Source organism: Python bivittatus, unplaced genomic scaffold, assembly GCF_059951505.1.
Source record: "Python bivittatus isolate LINGU-HERP-01145 unplaced genomic scaffold, Pbiv_v1 ctg000570_np1212, whole genome shotgun sequence".
In the NCBI taxonomy this organism is placed as follows: domain Eukaryota; kingdom Metazoa; phylum Chordata; class Lepidosauria; order Squamata; family Pythonidae; genus Python; species Python bivittatus.
In genome coordinates this window covers 2,017,829-2,023,800 of record NW_028277097.1, presented here as the reverse complement: position 1 = coordinate 2,023,800, position 5,972 = coordinate 2,017,829, and positions in this window count along the sequence as shown.

Here is a 5,972-nt window from a genome sequence, read left to right as displayed (position 1 = left end):
CGTCCATCCTCCATTGCCTGCCCCGAAGGAAGGCCGGGAGGGAGGGGAGGGAAGGGGCAGCCAGGCAGGAACTCCCCTCTCGCAGCCCGGGCGACGGAGACGATCCCCTCGCCTCGTTCGCGAAGTTTGAGCGGGACCTTTCCTTCGCCCCGAGATAAAAGAACCGCGGCGGCCGGGGGGGGGGGGCAGCGGGAGGGAGGGGTCCTCAAGGGACTAGCCCACCCGGTCGCCCCGGCACGGTGGTTCGTGCACCGCGCTGAACGCTTAACCGTGGTTTGCTGGATAAACCATGACTAGCTATGGTGACAGACTTGGAAGGAGCCATTTAGGCCGTCGCTTCCAGCCTCCCGGCCAGCGCAGAGCTCCTCATTACAGCTCTCCGACCGATGCCTGCGCACTGCCTCTGCTTGAGGCGAGGATCCCCGGGAAGCTGGTTCTGCTCCAATGCTTTCCTAACATCTGTCCGAGCCTGCCTGCTACGCGTTCACCCATCCTGCTGATCTACCAAACAAATCACGCTGTGGCTGAGGATGATGTGAGACGCCCAGCCACTAAGTCCTGGCCACAGACTTTGAGGAAGAGAGGGTTTGGCCACAGGTTTCCCTGGGATCACCAATCTAACAAGTTTTTTAAAGGTATTTCCAGATAAATTGTACAATGGCTTCATTGACGAGCTTTTACCAGAGAACTAGGGGTCATCATTTTCCACTTAGAGCCCTCTTGTACTTTCCCCATCTGTATTTTCTTTCTGCAAAAATTCATTAAGGAAGAATAGAATAAATGCACGCAATCTATTCTGACAGACTGGGCTAAGAGCCTTTGTTCTGCAAGTACCAATGGAAGAAGTAGTGAGAAACACTATAAATTATTTACAAATTATTGTTATTGTTTATTATATGCATAAAGCTCCCAGTGACTTTGGACAAGTGGGAGATGAGATAGGGATTCCTTGTAAAAACTGTTTGAATGCAAAATAAAAGCCTTATTTAGAAATACCTTAAATTCTGCTGGGTTAAGTGGTACCTGCTGCCAAATGGTGTACCTGTGTTATAGCAGGATGCCTAAATTATTTTCAGATAAATATGCATAAGACTATACTGCAAAACTGTGGGTAGGTTTCCATACTCAACATGCTTCATTTTTCTCCTATGAAATATATGCATGCATACATACCCATCACACTATTCCACTTCAGGGTAAACATTATACAGAGTGTGGAAAAAGGATATGAAAAGAAATAAAAACTTAGCTAATGCTAGTTTACACTAATACCATTCACTGTACCTCTCCATACTTTTCTATCCTTGCAAATCATCATGTCTTTAACCTCATCTACAGTGGGGCAAAAAAGTATTTAGTCAGCCACCAATTGTGCAAGTTCTCCCACTTAAAAAGATGAGAGAGGCCTGTAATTTTCATCATAGGTATACCTCAACTATGAGAGACAAAGTGGGGGGAAAAAATCCAGAAAATCACATTGTCTGATTTTTAAAGAATTTATTTACAAATCATGGTGGAAAATAAGTATTTGGTCAATATCAAAAGTTCATCTCAATACTTTGTTATATATCCTTTGTTGACAATGACAGAGGTCAAACGTTTTCTATAAGTCTTCACAAGGTTTTCACACACTGTTGCTGGTATTTTGGCCCATTCCTCCATGCAGATCTCCTCTAGAGCAGTGATGTTTTGGGGCTGTTGCTGGGCAACACGGACTTTCAACTCCCTCCAAAGGTTTTCCATGGGGTTGAGATCTGGAGACTGGCCAGGCCACTCCAGGACCTTGAAATGCTTCTTATGAAGCCACTCCTTCGTTGCCCAGAGTGGTGTGTTTGGGATCATTGTCATGCTGAAAGACCCAGCCACGTTTCATCTTCAATGCCCTTGCTGATGGAAGGAGGTGTTCACTCAAAATCTCACGATACATGGCCCCATTCATTCTTTCCTTTACACGGATCAGTCATCCTGGTCCCTTTGCAGAAAAACAGCCCCAAAGCATGATGTTTCCACCCCCATGCTTCACAGTAGGTATGGTGTTCTTTGGATGCAACTCAGCATTCTCTCTCCTCCAAACATCACAAGTTGAGTTTAGACCAAAACGTTCTACTTTGGTTTCATCTGACCATATGACATTCTCCCAATCCTTTTCTGGATCATCCAAATGCTCTCTAGCAAACTTCAGATGGGCCCAGACATGTACTGGCTTAAGCAGGGGGACACGTCTGGCACTGCAGGATTTGAGTCCCTGGCGGCATAGTGTGTTACTGATGGTAGCCTTTGTTACTTTGGTCCCAGCTCTCTGCAGGTCATTCACTAGGTCCCCCCATGTGGTTCTGGGATTTTTGCTCTCCGTTCTTGTGATCATTTTGACCCCACAGGGTGAGATCTTGCATGGAGCCCCAGATCAAGGGAGATTATCAGTGGTCTTGTATGTCTTCCATTTTCTAATTATTGCTCCCACAGTTGATTTCTTCACACCAAGCTGCTTGCCTATTGCAGATTCAGTCTTCCCAGCCTGGTGCAGGTCTACAATTTTGTTTCTGGTGTCCTTCAACAGCTCTTTGGTCTTGGCCATAGTGGAGCTTGGAGTGTGACTGTTTGAGGTTGTGGACAGGTGTCTTTTATACTGATAACAAGGTCAAACAGGTGCCATTACTACAGGTAACGAGTGGAGGACAGAGGAGCCTCTTAAAGAAGTAGTTACAGGTCTGTGAGAGCCAGACATCTTGCTTGTTTGTAGGTGACCAAATACTTATTTTCCACCATGACTTGCAAATAAATTCTTTAAAAATCAGACAATGTGATTTTCTGGATTTTTTTCCCCATTTTGTGTCTCATAGTTGAGGTATACCTATGATGAAAATTACAGGCCTCTCTTATCTTTTTAAGTGGGAGAACTTGCACAATTGGTGGCTGACTAAATACTTTTTTGCCCCACTGTATACACTGCTTCATACATTACTTTTTGTTTTTTAAACTTCAAACCTCCCGTTTTCTTTTTTGTGTCTTCAAGTCAGTGTTGACTCCTAGCAATTGCCTGGACTAGCCCCTGCAGTTTTCTTGGCAAAGTTTTTCGGAAGTGGCTTGTCATTGCCTCCTTCCTAGGGCTGAGAGAGCATGACTGGCCCAAGGTCACCCAGCTGGCTTTGTGCCCAAGGCAAGACTAGAACTCACGGTCTCCCAATTTCTAGCCTGATGCCTTAACTGCCACACCATACTGGCTGTCTTAAACCTGTTTTTGAGGATCTTATCAAATCCATCAAAGCACCATTTTCTCACTATTCTTAATCCATTTACTCTTTGTCCATATACTTGTTCTACACTTCAATCCTCCTTCATTCTCTCTGTGTGACCATACCACCTCAGTGTACTACTTTCATACTAGTCATTCCTTCTGTACCCAATCCACATTCAATCCGCAGCACATAGTCATTTTTGACACCTCTCTTTTTGTTGACCACATAGAGGTCTTAAGTACCCTATTCCCACCGAACTGATTGTTATGTTTCTCCTAACATATCCAACTCTCATTTCCATTTAACAGAAGCCCACTCTTATATAAAGACATTTTTGCTTCTTTCAACAAATATTCCTTCGAACAGGCCACATATTAACAACTATCTTTCTCCCAGCATTTACACATTCAATATTTCTCCATTTATTTCCCTATCTTTTGTCAACATTTTCCTAAGATATACAAATTCATCTACTTGCTCTAGCTGTTTATACAGCTTTATACATAGCTTGCAATAATTCTATTTTCCCTGTCAAGCACAACTATCTAGATTTTTGATAGAGTCACTTTCAGATCCTACTCCTTGTTGTATCATACGCTTCTGCTAATATTTGCTGCAGGTCATTCAGGTTCTCAGCCAACAATCCAGCATCATCTGCACACAAAAGTAAATGTACATTCTTGTCCACAACCAATACACTTCTAATGTCACCACAAACATTCCTTATACATTTATCCATTAACACATTACGCAACCAAGGGGTCATATATCCTTGTTGTACTCCTACTCACTGAGTATTCTATTTATTCCCCTACATTTTTATTTCTATCATACAGTATATTAAGTATTTTTTTCTTTCCACAAAAAATGAGGAAGAAAAGACAGACTAGCTGCATAATATATTTTGAAAGCCTAGAAGCACTAATGGAAGAAGTGGTGGGAAACAATAGATTTTGAATCTCTAAAATAAATAATTTTGATTGACATTTATGGACTTATTAAACATATTACAATGCAATTGTGTATGTAAAATTTTTTGAACAATTAAAGCACTAGCTAATTAGAAGGCAAGGTAGTGTTGGTCCCAGATACACTGACTTTCCCTCTGCAGTATTCAACAGCATTGGATATTGTGGAAGCCTCTTTAAAGTCCCTACTCAGGGTTGATTACTTCAGAGATCCTGTTTTGGTTGGAGTTACAGAATGGTACAATACAGCCCATTCAGCTCAGAATTCACCTGACTCCAATGCACACTCCTAATTTCTAAAAATAAGTTTTATGAAGCATGGAAATCTTGACTTCACAGTTTATCCAGAAATGTCATTTGACCAAAATAATGTGGATGGATGGATATATAGATAGTTGCATACAAAATGTTAGGCACCCTAGTCAAATAGTGTGTTTCAATGAATCTGTAAATGAATGGAAGCAGACACATCTCCTACATGGTGCAAAGTTACTATAAATGGCTTCTTTCTACAAATGTGAATGCATGTTTACTCTTTATGAGCAGTTGTTCAGAGATTCAGAATTAGAAAACAGTGAATGTGGCAGGTGCATACGTTTGGATACCCTTTCATTTACCACTTTGTAACTCTTCCCTTGGCAGAAATAACATCTTCCAAATGTTTCCTCCTCCTGATGATCAAGTCTTTCTATTCTGGCATTAGGATTTTCTTCCCCTCTTGTTCTTGTACGACTCTTCTAGCTTAGAGTTATTACTAGGCCTTTTGTGTTTACCACATTTTTGAGATCTCGCCACAGATTTTCAGTAATATTCAAATCTGGAAACTGTAGTGGCTATAACAAAACCTTTATTTTTCTTTCCTATAATTCATGGTTGATTTGTAGAGATTCTTTGGAGCATTGCTGAAATACCTGCATCTTTTCAGCTCATTTGTTCACTGAGTGTAGACATTAGCTTCTAGGATATGATGATATTTAGTTGAATCCATTCTTCCCATCACTTGCCTAGTATTACCTGTGCCATTGACTGCCACACAACCCAAAGCATAAGAGAGCCACTCTGCTGCTTAATGATTGGCAATATTTTATTTTCTTCAAGTGCGTCACCTTTTTTTTCTAAATGTTTGTGATTGTAGCCTAATCCTAACCCTTTTTTAATTCATCAGTCCAAGCACTTTGCTCCAAAACATTTCAGTTTCCTTTTGCATATTCTAGACAATGAATTTTGTGATGAGGTGGAAAGAAAGGAAGAAAGATTTCCTTCTGAGGATCATTCTATGCAAATCACTGTTGTAGAAACACTGCTGTGCTGTAGACATGCAGAAAACTACTCCAGTGTCAGCTAAGCTTTTCAGCAAGTAGTTTGCAGTGATTTGTGGGTTCTGTTTTGCGGAATTGACCGGTTTTCAAGTAGTTCTAGCAGAGATTTTTTCTTGGTCTTTCAGATTTTGTCTTGACTTCAGCAGCTCCATTTAACTTCCATTTCTTAGCTATGTTTCTCACAATAGAAATTGCTAGCTGGAATTGTTTATGTATTTTATAGCCTTTCCCTGCTTTGTAAGAGTAAGTAATCTTCTGTAAGAGTAAGTAATCTTCAAGCACTCCGATAACTGCTTAGAGGAGCCCATGGCTGTTGATTATTTATCTGTAGACCTATCTTCACAAGGATAATTGTAGGCCTAATGGGTCAATCATCTTGTTGGTCCTTATTAACTAGTTTTTTTTGTTTTTTAAAAAAGAGCAGCACTGAAATCAACTGGAAGGGGGTC